Source organism: Schistocerca serialis, chromosome 9, assembly GCF_023864345.2.
Source record: "Schistocerca serialis cubense isolate TAMUIC-IGC-003099 chromosome 9, iqSchSeri2.2, whole genome shotgun sequence".
Classification (NCBI taxonomy): domain Eukaryota; kingdom Metazoa; phylum Arthropoda; class Insecta; order Orthoptera; family Acrididae; genus Schistocerca; species Schistocerca serialis.
The window spans coordinates 3015560-3032386 of record NC_064646.1 but is presented as its reverse complement, the minus strand read 5'-3'; positions in this window follow the sequence as shown (position 1 = coordinate 3032386).

The window sequence follows — 16827 nt, the reverse complement described above, 5'->3', positions numbered from 1 at the left end:
TGTGGACGTACATTACCAAGCTGTCTTCTTAACTGCAAGGACACAATCCGGCATACTGGAGGCGATGGCTGGTTGCTTCGACGTCCCATCGTGGTGATGATAATGTCGTGAGTATAGCCCGAAACAAATTCTCCTGGTCTGGTTGTTCCAGACTAAAGACTTCCTAGCAACACAAATACGCTTCTGAGGGAGACGAAGCAGGCTCGCTACAGAATCACTGACGGTACAGTGAGTGATTTTAACAAGAGAAGTCACACAGTAACTCTGGTGCAATCAACTTTAGCCAAAACTGCTCAAGATGGACAACATAGGCCGCTTGTATGCAGAACGCTCAATTGCCAACTGTACTCGGAAAGTTATGTTGAAGTCGAAACTTCAGCAACTTCGTCAAACAGTTACAATTAAATGAAATATATTAGACAGCCAACGGAAGGCAGGCTGTCCAGAGCAGCGAGAGCTCAGTCTTGTAACCTACTCCGACCAAAAGGCGAGAGGCGACCCTCTGAAGAGCACCCCTACAAACCGAACACAGAACATTCGCGCCCCACGACAGTGGCCGTGGTTAAACACTCCAATCAGCAACTCGAAAACCGGCAGAAAATTCCACTCTATTGCCGACGCAGTACTATTCCACCAATGGAGATACTTGGCGCCAATTTCTGCGACGATTTTGCTACGTCACAGAGCTATCCCGTGAGCCAGCCAATCACAGTTATGATTTTGCAGAAAACGCGGAAATTTGCCCGCCAAGACTGCCTGGGAACACAAGTCATTCTCATGCCTCGCTGGTAGCCCGCCAGAAAGTGTTTTCAGTAAGTTTCTGCGAAGTAACGGAATCTCTAGCCCAGCCGCTCTGTCAGAGCCCTGTGGGCATGTCGCTACCGCTCTTATGACAATGTCGGCGTCTGAAAAGCATCCACCCGACTCCCTCACACATGTCGGTATGACCCTTTTAAGTTCAGCAGAGCCCGCCTGTCACCGGACCACCCGGGTGACAAGAGACACTGCGTGGGAAGTCCGCATGTGAAGGAATAGCGACTTTTCACCGCATGTGATTAGAGAGGAAGGTCGAATTACTCAGAGTAAGATACAAATATGAGAGGGGGCTCATGCCACCTCCCAGCGTTACCAGATGAAGGCTTTGTTTATCCACTGCCTCTTAGTGGCATGTCGACATGTGTTACTGCGGTGAAAGTGTTAGTTACATGTCTCTGATCAACTGCAGTCTTGCAAGGAGGGGTGCTTAGCGGTGGGAGTGACTCTTTGAAACAATCTATGCGGCATTATGGGTTTATGTCCCAGATATCCCACATTGCAGCCATTCACCCTGGTGGGTGACTTTTAAATCTTTATCGACATGACTTTGACCATTATTTAAATTCATTTAATGAGTTTAAAAGTAATTTTTTTTTATTTCTATTCCTTTGTCACATTATTCTAACCACGGTATTAATCTTTTCAAATGCTCTCATTTCTTCTTCTGATCATTATTTTTCCAGTTGGAATCACTGCACACGTGAATTTAGCTATATAATTATTTATATTTACCTATTGTAACATTCAAACATTAAAATAAGGGCTGAAGTGGCCGTTAGGAACACAAACGACGAAATAATCTACTAATATGTGTAATCATGTCAAAAATGTAGTTTTAATGGCAAAATGTAAACGTGACCAAACATTTTAAATCATAATCAGTGGCCACTGTAACCATATGGTTTTTTTTTTCAATTTTGTTTGCTAGAATCATGAACAGTTCTCATGCTTCAGCTTACTATTGCAAAAATTACTAAATAATCATTGAATTTACAATGAAATAAACACCCGTAGCTGCTTACAGGCGTTGACATACGTCAATGGGGACAGATAAAATTTTGTGCAACGACCGGGACTCGGATCCGGGATCTCCTGTTTACATGGCAGACACTCTAGGCATCTTTTTTTTATGTCATTTTGCTCTATAGTGGTCGATGAATTTGTTCGTGGCGGACGTCCGATGAAGGCCGTACAGGTTCTTTGTTGATCCGTTCACTCAGTTTTTTATTACAGACGGTAGCTAACCCTCTGACCAAGCATGCTGAGCTACTGTGCCGGCATGCATCTGAGCCACCGAGGACACAGAGGATAGCGCGACTGCAGGGATTTATCTCTGGCACGCCTCCCGCGAAACCCACATTCTCAACGTATTTCCTCGCACTACATTCTTAGTGCCGCCGCCCTTATACTCATTGCTCGCGGCGCGTTGCCCATTCCCATAAGAGTTCGGGCACTGTTTGTGCATTCGCACAGATGAAGATGGTCAAGTGGCCGGTGGGCCTTAACTACACTCCTGGAAATTGAAATAAGAACACCGTTAATTCATTGTCCCAGGAAGGGGAAACTTTATTGACACATTCCTGGGGTCAGATACATCACATAATCACACTGACAGAACCACAGGCACATAGACACAGGCAACAGAGCATGCACAATGTCGGCACTAGTACAGTGTATATCTACCTTTCGCAGCAATGCAGGCTGCTATTCTCCCATGGAGACGATCGTAGAGATGCTGGATGTAGTCCTGTGGAACGGCTTGCCATGCCATTTCCACCTGGCGCCTCAGTTGGACCAGCGTTCGTGCTGGACGTGCAGACCGCGTGAGACGACGCTTCATCCAGTCCCAAACATGCTCAATGGGGGACAGATCCGGAGATCTTGCTGGCCAGGGTAGTTGACTTACACCTTCTAGAGCACGTTGGGTGGCACGGGATACATGCGGACGTGCATTGTCCTGTTGGAACAGCAAGTTCCCTTGCCGGTCTAGGAATGGTAGAACGATGGGTTCGATGACGGTTTGGATGTACCGTGCACTATTCAGTGTCCCCTCGACGATCACCAGTGGTGTACGGCCAGTGTAGGAGATCGCTCCCCACACCATGATGCCGGGTGTTGGCCCTGTGTGCCTCGGTCGTATGCAGTCCTGATTGTGGCGCTCACCTGCACGGCGCCAAACACGCATACGACCATCATTGGCACCAAGGAAGAAGCGACTCTCATCGCTGAAGACGACACGTCTCCATTCGTCCCTCCATTCACGCCTGTCGCGACACCACTGGAGGCGGGCTGCACGATGTTGGGGCGTGAGCGGAAGACGGCCTAACGGTGTGCGGGACCGTAGCCCGGCTTCATGGAGACGGTTGCGAATGGTCCTCGCCGATACCCCAGGAGCAACAGTGTCCCTAATTTGCTGGGAAGTGGCGGTGCGGTCCCCTACGGCACTGCGTAGGATCCTACGGTCTTGGCGTGCATCCGTGCGTCGCTGCGGTCCGGTCCCAGGTCGACGGGCACGTGCACCTTCCGCCGACCACTGGCGACAGCATCGATGTACTGTGGAGACCTCACGCCCCACGTGTTGAGCAATTCGGCGGTACGTCCACCCGGCCTCCCGCATGCCCACTATACGCCCTCGCTCAAAGTCCGTCAACTGCACATACGGTTCACGTCCACGCTGTCGCGGCATGCTACCAGTGTTAAAGACTGCGATGGAGCTCCGTATGCCACGGCAAACTGGCTGACACCGACGGCGGCGGTGCACAAATGCTGCGCAGCTAGCGCCATTCGACGGCCAACACCGCGGTTCCTGGTGTGTCCGCTGTGCCGTGCGTGTGATCATTGCTTGTACAGCCCTCTCGCAGTGTCCGGAGCAAGTATGGTGGGTATGACACACTGGAGTCAATGTGTTCTTTTTTCCATTTTCGGACATGTCCGAAAGAACAGATACCATCTTAGTATATATAAATTTGTCATTACTAACGTCTTTTATGTGTGGATCACAGACGCTGGATCAGGAGACTTCGTAGGTGCCAGCCTGGCAGTACCCCTCCTCGACAGTACCACCCATACTCCGGTGCACGATACCCAACTTTAGCAACAACCTCATACTCCCGCGTTATATGTCCTAGATGCGCCCTGTTCAGACCTGCGGGACAACATCGCAGCCCCATATCCCTTGAAGTTCTCAATCATAGCTAAGAAAACGGAGGCGGGAGTAGAACTTTCATGAGGGTCAGAGTGTCTGTGTCGGAGAGGGGAGGCTCCACCAAGATCAAAAAAAGTAAACAAAAATTCTGCATCTACATGATTACTCTGCAATTCACATATAAGTGCTTGGCAGTGGGTTCATCGAACCACAATCATACTATCTCTCTACCATCCCACTCTCGAACAGCGCGCGGGAAAAACGAAAACCTAAACCTTTCTGTTCGAGCTCTGATTTCTCTTATTTTATTTTGATGATCATTCCTACCTATGTAGGTTGGGCTCAACAAAATATTTTCGCATTCGAAAGAGAAAGTTGGTGACTGAAATTTCGTAAATAGATCTCGCCGCGACGAAAAATGTCTCTGCTTTAATGACTTTCATCCCAACTCGCGTATCATATCTGCCACACTCTCTCCCCCATTACGTGATAATACAAAACCAGCTTCCCTTTTTTGCACCCTTTCGATGTCCTCCGTCAATCCCACTTGGTAAGGAACCCACGCCGAGCAGCAATATTCTAACAGAGGACGAACGAGTGTAGTGTAAGCTGTCTCCTTAGTGGACTTGTTGCATCTTCTAAGTGTCCTGCCAATGAAACGCAACCTTTGGCTCGCCTTCCCCACAATATTATCTATGTGGTCGTTCCAACTGAAGTTGTTCGTAATTTTATCACCCAGGTACTTAGTTGAATTGACAGCTTAAAGAACTGTACTATTTATCGAGTAATCGAATTCCAACAGACTTCCTTTGGAACTGACGTGGATCACCTCACACTTTTCTAAATGACTTTGCAAATGATACTGGTCTTTGGATGACCTTACTAGACGGTAAATTACAGCATCATCTGCGAACAACCTAAGAGAACTGTTCAGATTGTCACCCAGGTCATTTATATAGATCGGGAACAGCAGAGGTCCCAGGACGCTTCCCTGGGGAACACCTGATATCACTTCAGTTTTATTCGATGATTTGCCGTCTATTACTACGAACTGCGACCTTCCTGACAGGAAATGACAAATCCAGTCGCACAACTGAGACGATACCTCATAGGCCCGCAGCTTGATTAGAAGTCGCTTGTGAGGAACGGTGTCAAAAGCTTTCCGGAAATCTAGAAATACGGAATCAACTTGAGATCCCCTGTCGGCAGCGGCCATTACTTCGTGCGAATGAAGAGGTAGCTGCGTTGCACATGAACGATGTTTTCTGAAACCACGCTGATTACGTATCAATAGATCATGATTCATAATGTTTGAACACAGTATATGTACCAAACCCCTACTGCAAACCGACGTCAATGATAAAGGCATGCCCGCATTGTTATAGCGTCGAAATGGTTGTCTGCAAAGGAACAGTAGCACGTCCAGGGTGGGCGAGTGGACCTGCGGAGACGAGAAGGCCTCTGAACAGCGGCGTTCGGCGCGCAGCCAAGCGCCCGAAAGGCTTCCAGAAAGCTGGCGGCGTTTCGACCCTCCCGCGCTGGCTCGTCTTCTGGTGCGCGCGCCGTAGCCAGCGGCAGAGCCAGCGGCGGGGCTTTAATACCGCGGCAAGGAGCGGCGCTGCGGAGGAGACGTTTCATATCCGGTGTTATTGCAGGGAAACTCGGCAGGCAGTTTCTGGGCGCCTATAAATCTGCGACTGTCGCCGCCCTTGCCAGCGGTGGGGAAGGGGGGGGGGGGGGGCGGGGGCGGTATAACACTCGCGGCGCTGCCTCCGCAGATAACCAACTGCAGGCACCGGCAGAGATTTAAGGGGCCGCCACCGGGCAGCGTCTCAATCCCGGCCTCGCAAATACACACAGTACTTCTGTGCAGCGCGAGTCTGCGAGACGGAGGGCGTATCTGGCCACTGACCGCGCACTCTACATCTAGAGGATGTCACGAAGCTACTACTGGGTACAATAGCAGTGTGACTTATATTCATGGTCTGCAGTGTCCAAAATCAGTCTGTGATTGTAATTCTAGAAAATAAGAAAATACACTACTGGCCATTAAAATTGCTACACCACGAACATGACGTGCTACAGACGCGAAATTTAACCTACAAGAAGAAGATGCTGTGATATACAATTTATTAGCTTTTCTGAGCATTCACAAAAGGCGCTGACATTAGGAAAGTTTCCAACCGATTTCTCATACACAAACAGCAGTTCACCGGCGTTGCCTGTTGAGACGTTGTTCTCATGCCTTGTGTAAGGAGGAGAAATCCGTGCCATCACGTTCCCGACTTTGATAAAGGTCGGATTGTAGCCTATCACGATTGCGGTTTATCGTATGGCGACATTGCTGCTCGCGTTTGTCGAGATCAAATTACTGTTAGCAGAATATGGAATCGGTGGGTTCAGGAGGGTAATACTAAACGCCGTATCGGATCCCAACGGCCTCGTATGACTATCAGTCGAGATGACAGGAATCTTATCCGCATGGCTTTAACGGATCGTGCAGCCACGTCTCGATCCCTGAGTCAACAGACGGGGACTTTTGCAAGAAAATAACCATCTGCACGAATAGTTCGACGACGTTTGCTGCAGCATGGACTATCAGCTCGGAGACCATGGCTGCGGCTACCCTTGACGCTGCATCACGTACAGGAGCGCCTGCGATGGTGTACTCGACGACGAAACTGGGTGCACGAATGGCAAAACGTTATTTTTTTCGGGTGAATCCAGGTACTGTATACAGCATCATGATGGTCGCATCCGTGTTTGGCGACATCGTGGTGAACGCACATTTGAAGCCTGTATTCGTCATCGCCATACCGGCGTATCGGCCGGCGTGATGGAATGGGGTGCCATTGGTTACGCGTCTCGGTCACCTCTTGTTCGCACTGATGGCACTTTGAACAGTGGATGTTACATTTCAGATGTGTTACGCCGACCCGTGGCTCTACCCATCATTCGATCCCTGCGAAACCCTACATTTCAGCAGAATAATGCACGACCGCATGTTGCAGGTCCTGTACGGGCGTTTCTGGATACAGGAAATGTTCGACTGCTGCCCTGGCCAGCACATTCTCCAGATCTCTCACCAATTGAAAACGTCTGGTCAATGGTGGCCCAGCAACTGGCTCCTTACAATACGCCAGTCACTACTCTTGATGAACTGTGGTACCGTGTTGAAACAGTACCTGTACACGCCATCCAAGCTCTGTTTGACACAATGCCCGTTATTACGTCCAGAGGTGGTTGTTCTGGGTACTGATTTCTCAGGATCTATGCACCCAAATGGCGTGAAAACATAATCACGTATCAGTTCTAGTATAATATATTTGTCCAATACCCATTTTTCATCTGCATTTCCTCTCGGTGTAGTAATTTTAATGGCCAGTAGTGTAAATAATATAAACGCTCAGTCTGCTTACAGTGGACGTCAATCTGCCAATATCAGTTAAAAATGAGTTATTTCTTCTGAGACATCGTGGATTATTTCCCTTTCAAACCCTACAGTTTCATTAAGTTACTGTAATCGGCGGCGTTATACGTAGTCTACAAAGTTACGTCTGTTGCGAAGGTGCTTTCCAAGCAGAAAGCTGTCACTGAGTATCTTCCTGGGGAAAACCAGAGCATGGGAGGTATGCACAGGCGCTTGAAGAGTGACTGCGGAGATCCAGCAGTGACCAAAAGAATGGTGAGTCGTTGGGCGAGGAGCCTGACATCAGAGCAAGCAGGTCGCGCGGCCCTGTCCAATCTCCCGCGAGCTTACCGGCTGCGCTAAGCCGACATTCCTGAATTGTTATCCGTCGCTACAAAAATACAAACGAGTTTCTCCTTCTCCATGAGAAGGAAAGGCCTCGCACCGGTCTCGCATCCGAGAGGAGCTCACAAAACTTCATTGCACTGCTCTTCCTCATCTGCTTGCATCCCGGATCTCGCAATTTCTGTTTTACATCTTTTGGGCCGAATGAAGGACGGAATCCACGGGAAGAAGTACGTGGAAGACTGGGAGGCTTTTGGTGTGGCAAGGCGCTGGCTCTGACGTCAACCAGTGGAGTGGTAGCTTCTAGTCATACAACCCCTCACAGTAAGGTGGCGGAGGGCCGTCGTATTGAACGGTGATTATGTTGAGAATCAGGTTCTTGTAATCCAAAGAGCGAGGAGTAATGTGATGTATTGCAATACTGAATAAAACAAACATGCTTTAAGAAAAAAAGGAGCGCTGCATTACTTACTGAATGCCCCTCGTAACATAAGCTATTCCGGTCAGATGAGTACAGCGTAATATCAGCATCTATTTCTTGGTTCTGTGACTTATTCACCCACTAATTGTTTGAAACAAAATCTTCAAGTACACTTGCATATGTTCTGGCCTGCCGGATGGACCGTGCGGTTCTAGGCGCTACAGTCTGGAACCGAGCGACCGCTACGGTCGCACGTTCGAATCCTGCCTCGGGCATGGATGTGTGTGATGTCCTTAGGTTAGTTAGGTTTAATTAGTTCTGAGTTCTAGGGGACTGATGACCTCAGAAGTTAAGTCGCACAGTGCTCAGAGCCATTTGAACCATAAGTCCTCGGGATTAAGGAATCACCCTTATCGCACCAACGGCCTTGTCGAACAGAGTGGAAGAGCAGAAAAGGGTTGCTGCTAACAGTGGTAGTAAGATGAGGAAGAAGGCAACAGAACCCGCATCTACATCATCATCTAGGACCAAATCTGCATCTTTACTTATACTCCACGAACCACCTATCGGGTTGTGGCGGAGGCTACTTTTTGTACGTGTTACTTGTACCATTTCCTCTTACAATCGCATACGGTTCGTGGGAAGAACGGTTGTTTGTAAGTCCGTGTGTGGGCTCCAATCACCCTAATTTTACATTCATTGTCCTTTCGCGTGGCATATAGGGTGATTCAGCTGGCCCTACTGATGGGCTTTAAGCAACCCTCAACGCCTTCAAGTATTGTGTGCAACATTTTCATATTCTCTCGCTCGCTATGTATAAACTATTAGTGCTAGAAGAAAAATCGAATGGGTGAGTTATGTAGAAAGTTTGGTGTAATTGAGGTTTCTACTAGGGCACATTTTACCTAGGTGCTGTAGTTTTCGAATTAGTCAAGAAAAAATGCAAAAGTGACCTTCAAAGGCGTTTTTCTTGAATAACTCGAAAACCGTGGACTTACCCAAGTATATAATTTAAGTGCATTGAAGTTCCTAAAAATAGGTGCTGTTAATTTTATTTCTGTAGGCCTAATACTTTCCACGTAGTGAGCGAAAAGCTATGAAAATCTGCCTGTTTTTTCTGAAGGTATAGCAGGTTGCACATAGCCCATCAATAGAGGCAGATGAATCCCCCTGTATGTAAGAGGAAGCAATACACTGGTTGACTAATCAAGGAATGTACGCTGTAGGAACTTTAACAACACAATATACCGCGATGCATATCACCTCTTGTAGCATCTGCTACTGGCGTTCGCTCTGCGTCTCCGTGACGCTTTCATGCTTACAAAATGAATCCGTGACAAGACCTGATGCTCTTCTTTGGACCTTCGCTGCTTCATCTATCAGTCCTCTCTGGTATGGATCCCAGACAATGAAGCAATATTCCGATACTTCCTTTGTTGACGCACTACATTCTCTATAGATTCTTCGAATGAATCTCATTCCGGCATCTGCCTCAGCTATGCTTAGTTATATATGGTCATCCCACTTCAAACAGCTCCGAACGCATATCTCTACGTATTTTATGGAAGTCACTCCTACCGGTGATTGTTCTGTAATCGTGTCATCATGTAGTTTGGGTCTTTCTGTCAGTATACAGGTAATACGCTGCATTTGTTTACTACGGGTCAATAGCTACTCCCTGCTCCAAGTGTCGATTTTCCGCAGGTACTCGTACATTTCGCTACAATTTTCTAGCCTAGTGATTTCTCTGTATACAACAGCGCCATCACCGAAGTGGAATTGATTTAATAACACCACAGGAGATACATCCTGTAACCAATAGAACGACAAACCAGTTCAAGTTTCAAATATTTTATTTTTCATTCGATGACTAGTTTCAGGCCGAGACCAATTTTCAAATCAACATAACAAAGTCGAAAACGGCATTTCCGAAGACGTCCAAAAATGTATATTACACATTTTTGACATATTTGGAAATGACGTTCTCGACTTTATGTCGAATTGAAAATGGGTCTTGGGCCGAAACTAGTCATCGAATGATAAATAAAATATTTGCGACTAGGACTGGGTTTTCATTCCATTGATTAACAGAAGTTGTTGACCCAAGCTACTGCGGCATTCTGGAAGTTCGTCTATATCCTGTAATTGAAAAAAGCATCTTGATGATTTCTCCATCGGAAAACAGATTCCTGATTCGAATTTCTGCGAAGGATTTGCCAGAGAAGAAGTGAACATGAGAATAAAGACTGAAAAAAACCAGCAATCTGTAACACTCTGCGAATATGGGCATGGAACAGGTATCTGAATGTGGTCAGAGGTAAATGACAAATCACAGTGTAATTAAATAGGAGTCAGTGAAGTGAAAAAGAAAGAAGGTTACGATTTCAGGTCAGATAAACGCAGGGTATTAGCAGCAGCAGATAACTTCATAACAGGAGTAGAATTCGTTATGAAGGGGAAGCTAGGGCAAAGTGTGATTTACCAAGAATAGTTCAGTAATAGGGTCATTGTCATTAGGGTCAACAACACACTAACAACATCAACTACACTTTTGGTGTACGTGCCGGCGTCAAAAGCAGAAGGAGACGATATAATTACTGAATGAGTATGTAAGAAAAATGAAAATCTGATAACCATGGGGCAGTGTTACATTGTAATAGAAGAAGGAGTAGAAGAGAGAGGTGTGGGAAGATACGGGCTCAGTAGGAGAATGAGAGAGGAGAAAATCTCTCTTAGTTCTACACTACATTTTAGGTATCAGTAGCAAACACATTAGGGAGGTATACTTGGAGCACACCAGGAGACATAGGAAGATATTGGCTAGGTTATGTCTTGCTATAACAAAGGTTCCGAACCCAGATCACAGTTGCTAAACTGAGGAAATTAAGTTCTAAAGTTGGTCTCTAAAACTTCGATGGCGTTCGACGGAGTTTTGTAAGCTGGGTTGATATCCACAAACTGTTTCTCAGTGCCTCTCTCTGCACTCACTTAAAGGTTTCTAATATACATTTTTTACATCCTGCATGCAATAAACTGCAACGACATTAGCCTTCATTTCTGACTACTTATTTTAAGTCTCTGTTGTGGGTGATGCACATTGCTAACGAAAAGATGTTCCCAAGTAGCCAAAGACCATTAAACTTTATTAACACAGTACCTTAAGCAAGTAGAACGAAAAGCAGCATCTGAATGAATTCAGCTTCAAGGTCACCCTGATTTTATTTGAGACAAAACACAATTAGACTTATTTGAAGGCACAGGATGCGCTGATGCGCTAACGTAGTCACTGAGTTATGCACACTATCCTGTCCTAGTAGGGTGTCACTGACATGAAAATAGTCGGTGTTGCTGACTCGACAGTGTGAACGAGACGAGAGGCTCTACGCTGTTACCGCTGTGTGCTGTGCGTTTGGCGCTGAGCCAGCGAACAGTAACTGTGAACGCCCCCCCCCCCCCCTGCCCATGACGAGCAGTTGTGCGGCGACCTATACCAGCATAGAGTCACGTGGATCACAGAGGTGGGCTAGTGTCGACTGTAGGAACAATAGCAAACACTGTATCTGGCAAATGCAGTGCCACCTGATGCTGCAGTGGTTGCTACAGGCGTGATGTGCTGGGGTTTAGTTGCCGGTACCTTGGAATGGCAGCAACCCACAGTGCACCACCGCGTGGCTATCGCCTGGGCTATAGGCGCCAGCCTAATCAAAATAGCTCTGAGCACTATGGGACCTAACTTCTAAGGTCATCAGTCCCCTAGAACTTAGAACTACTTAAACCTAACTAGTCTAAGGACATCACACACATCCATGCCCGAGGCAGGATTCGAACCTGCGACCGTACGGTCGCGCGGTTCCAGACTGTAGCGCCTAGAACCGCTCGGTCACACTGGCCGGCACAGCCTAATCCATAGCATCCCTCTCTCCTGTGTAGGAGCTGGTGGAATCGTCTCACTCAGTTTGGCGGCTGTGACGCAGATGAAAGCCACAGATGCAGCATCCTCCCTTCCTACCTCCTGGTAGGACTTGCAGCAAAACGTCAAAGACAAAGAGCGTGGATCACATCTCAGTGGTGCAAGTTGGGTCTATCAGTAGATGGTGTTTCACTAGGCATGGCTTGCACCTCAATAGGTACGGGAAGGGGAGGCTGGCTAAGCTTATAGGTGACAGTGTAGTGGGTGGTTGTGGTGGTGGTTTCACTCATGGAAAAATTCCTGTAGTAGCTGGTGTCAGAGCTGCATCTTTTTTAGACTGAAGTGAGCTGATAGGTATACCTGCTTAAAGAAAGTGCCTCTAACTAAGGGCTCACCTCCAGAGGATGTAATGTTTCCAAGTAGAGAAGGAATTAGCATATTTCATCAAAATATAAGAGGTATTAGAGATAAAGTTAGTGAACTGCTAATTGATGTTAACTCTGAAATAATTTGATAATTCAGAGGCTTCCTTTACCAGGCTACAGATTAGCTGGTTGTTTCCCAAGGAGTTCCTTGCGGGGTGGGGGAGTGGCTCTGCACGTAAAAAACAGTATTTCATTTGAGAACATAGACGTATCACAACACTGCACTGAACAGATATTTGAAAGTTGTGCAGCATTAGTTGAATTTAGTGAAACTAAACTTCTAATTGCTGTTGTTTATAGGTCCCCTAACTCCGACTTCAGAGCATTTTTGCTTAAGCTAGAGAGGGTTCTTGATTCACTTTGTAGGAAGTACCAGAAAGCAGTTATATGTGGTGACTTCAATATTAATTTTGTACATGATTGTGCAAGGAAAAGGATGTTGATAGATCTCCTAAAGTCATATGATCTGATGCAAACTGTGTTTTTTCCAACTAGGGTGAAGGGGAATAGTAGCACAGTCATAGACAATATTTTTATTCATTCTTCATTACTAAATGGGCAGTCTGTTAGTAAAAGGGTCAATGGCCTTTCAGACCATGATGCACAAATTTTAACATTAAAAGATTTTTGTACTCAAACCAACGTCGTATTTAATTACAAACTACGTAGGAAAGTTAATCCAACAGGAATAGAGAGTTTTTCAAAAGTTGTCAAGGAACAAGAGTGGCAAGATGTTTATAGTGCCGATAATATAGATGATAAATACAATGCTTTCCATAACACATTTATCATGCTCTTTGAGAGTTGCTTTCCATTAGAACATTCTAAACGGGGTGCTAGCAGTAATGGACAGCCTGGTTGTCTGACTAGTGGGATAAGGATGTCATGTAGATCAAAGCGGGAATTATATCAAAATGTTAGAAGTAGTGACAATCAAGCTACGATGACCCATTACAAACAGTATTGTAAGGTGCTTAAAAATGTTATTAGCAAGGCAAAAAGTATGTGGTATGCAAATAGAATAGCTAATTCACAGGATAAAATTAAAGCCATATGGTCAGTTGGGAAGGAAGTGTCTGGTCAGCAGCACAAGGTTGATGATATAAAGTCAGTTTGCAGTAATAATATTTCTGATACTGATGAATCAGATATTTGTACAGTATTTAACAACCATTTTCTGCGCATTGCTGGTGAATTAAATAAAAATTTAGTTTCTACAGGAAATCATATAAATTTCTTAGCAAATGCCTTTCCGAGATTGATGACTGAAATACTCTTCTGTGATGCTGACAAGAGGGAGATTCAGTCAATAATTAAATCACTGAAGACTAAGGACTCTCATGGTTATGATGGAGTGTCTAGTAGAATATCAAAGTACTGTGCTGCACATGTTAGCCCTGTATTTAGCCATATTTGTAATTTTTTCTTTAGGAATGGTCAGTTTCCTAAGCGATTAAAGTACTCAGTAGTAAAGCCGCTTTATAAAAAGGGAGAAAGGGATAATGTAGATAATTTTAGACCTATTTCTAGCCCACCAGTGTTTGCAAAAGTTATCGAAAAGGCTGTGTATGTAAGGTTAATTGATCATTTTATATCACACGATTTGCTATCAAATGTGCAGTTCGGCTTTAGAAGTCGTTTGACATCTGAAAATGCTATATTCTCTTTCCTCTGTGAGGTACTGGAAGGGCTAAACAAAAAGTCTCGAACGCTTGGCGTATTTTTTGATTTAACTAAGGCGTTTGACTGTGTTGATCTCACAATATTGCTCCAGAAGTGGGATCATTACGGAATAAGGGGAGTAGCTCACAATTGGTTCACCTCTGACTTTAGCAACAGGCAGCAAAAGGTCATTATTCACAATGTTCATAACGGCTGTGATGTGGGATCTGAGTGGGGTACTGTCAAGAGGGGGGTGCCCCAGGGATCAGTGTTGGGGCCGCTCCTGTTCCTTATTTATATAAATGATATGCCATCTAGTATTATGGGTGACTCTAAAATATTTCTGTTTGCTGATGACACTAGCTTGGTAGTAAAGGATGTTGTGTCCAACATTGACTCGGTTTCAAGTAGTGCAGTACATGACCTCAGTTCATGGCTTGTAGAAAATAAACTAACATTAAATCACAGTAAGACTCCGTTTTTACAGTTTCTAAGACACAATTCAACAAAACCCGACGTTTTAATCTCACAGAACGGGCATAAGATTAGTGAAACTGAACAGTTCAAATTCCTAGGTGTTCAGATAGATAGTAAGCTGTCGTGGAAAGCCCACGTTCAGGATCTTGTTCAAAGACTTTATACTACCATTTTCACTATTCGAACGGTATCGAAAGTGAGTGATACTTCGACACGTAAATTAGTCTACTTTGCTTATTTTCATTCACTTATGTCATACGGTATTATGTTTTGGGGTAACTCTTCCCATTCTAGAAGGATATTTTTGGCTCAGAAACGGGCGGTTCGGGAAATAAGTGGTGTGAGTTCACGAACTTCTTGTCGACGTCTGTTCACGAGTCTGGATATTTTGACATTGGCCTCTCAATATGTATATTCCTTATTGTCGTTTCTTGTTACCAATATTAGTTTATTTCCAACAATAAGCAGCTTTCACTCGGTTAATACTCGGAATTCATTAACTCTTGTGCAAAAATGTGTGCAGTATACTGCTGCATCCATTTTCAATAAGCTGCCACTCGAATTCAAAAATCTTAGCAGTAATCCACACGCTTTCGAATCGAAACTGAAGAGTTTCCTCATGGGTCACTCCCTCTATTCTGTCGAGGAGTTCCTTGAAAAATTAAGCTGATTCTAATTGTATTGCTGATTGTGTTTGCTTAAAACTTATGGACTGATTTTCTTTCAGGTTTATGAACATTTATTTTTATCTGTTATTACTTTTATGTTGTAAGTTGATGTACTGACACGTTCCATGACCTTGGAGATTTTCTCCTCAATTTGGTCCTACGGAACTTATGTAAATAAATAAAGAGAAGAGCATCGGGAAAGTCCAATTGAAGACTTGTGTAGGATGTCTTGTGAAGAAAGTCCTGCAGGTGTTAGAAGACTATGGTGTACAGTTGTGGCAACCAGGGTGGAGAAGTGTCGATAGAGTAGAGGGAAGACATGATGCGATGTTGCCTGGTGGAAAAGATTGCAGGCGCATGAAGGAGTACTACCCACATACAGAAAGTAAGAGTCCTAGGAGGGGAGACAGGGCTCTGAGGGCTGAGGGTCAGTACTAGGCAGAAAGGAATGTGAAAAAGCGACTTGTCTGGGGGGGGGGGGGGGGGGTGACATGCAGTGGTCAGTGTAGTCAGTAGAGTGAGGCTGCCATCGAGAGTTCGTGAAGGGGATGTTGGTGTGGACACTGGAAATACAGCAGAGGGTCTGATGGTGACCAATGGAGATGCCAGGGCAAATGGAGGTGTCATGTTTAGTGGAGGTGCCAGGTCTGATGGAGACACTGGGGCCAGTAGAAAACTTGTCGTCGGTAACAGCAGCAGGTTTCCGGAAATGCCAGGCCCATGGAGGTGCCAGAAGTGGTACAGCACTATGGTCGTTGGAGATGCCTCGACCAAGGAGGCAGTGCAGGACACGGAACTGGCAGAGGAGGCGAGGAAACAATCGCCAAGGAATGCTGAGGCTTTGAGGAAGTGTATGAGCAATGCGAGGAAGGTGGACCACGAATGTAAGGTGTCGAAATGCTAGGACGATGGAGGATGCGTCGTGCACACGGGGACTGAGGCAGTGTCAGGAGTGATCTGCCAGAAAAGAAGCTTAGAAATACATTTTAAGAGCCAGATCTGACACAGAAGTTGTGATGACAGATCTCACACTTGAAGTGGCACTGCTCTGGCAAACTGAACCACGTGTGGAACAATATGAAAAAAAAAAAACACTGTATCAGATGCACTTGTAACTGTAAATGCGAGTCAATGACAGTCCAGGAGCTGGAAGAGCCATGGAAAATGAGGATGTAAGACCGGTCAAACATGACTCATAGGTTTCTTCTTGTAAAACCACATTTTCAGTGCTCACTCCCTAGTCTGACAATGTTAAATCTACCTACTGCACTTAGTATGAATACACAGAAGAAGCAATATTCCAGAAATAACAACTCTGGCTAATAGTAAAGTAACTAGTTAGATCTACGAAATGTATTCAGAAATTATGATAACTCTTACGTATCTACTATACTATTTATCAGGTACATATTAAAATTTATGCCAGACTGGGATTCGAACCAGCATATTCTGCTTGTTGTGAGCGCTGCCTTTCGTCACTCATGGTATCTGAGCAGGCTTCCAAGTTGGCAAGATGAACTCTTATGTGAAGAACTCGACGCACTTTATA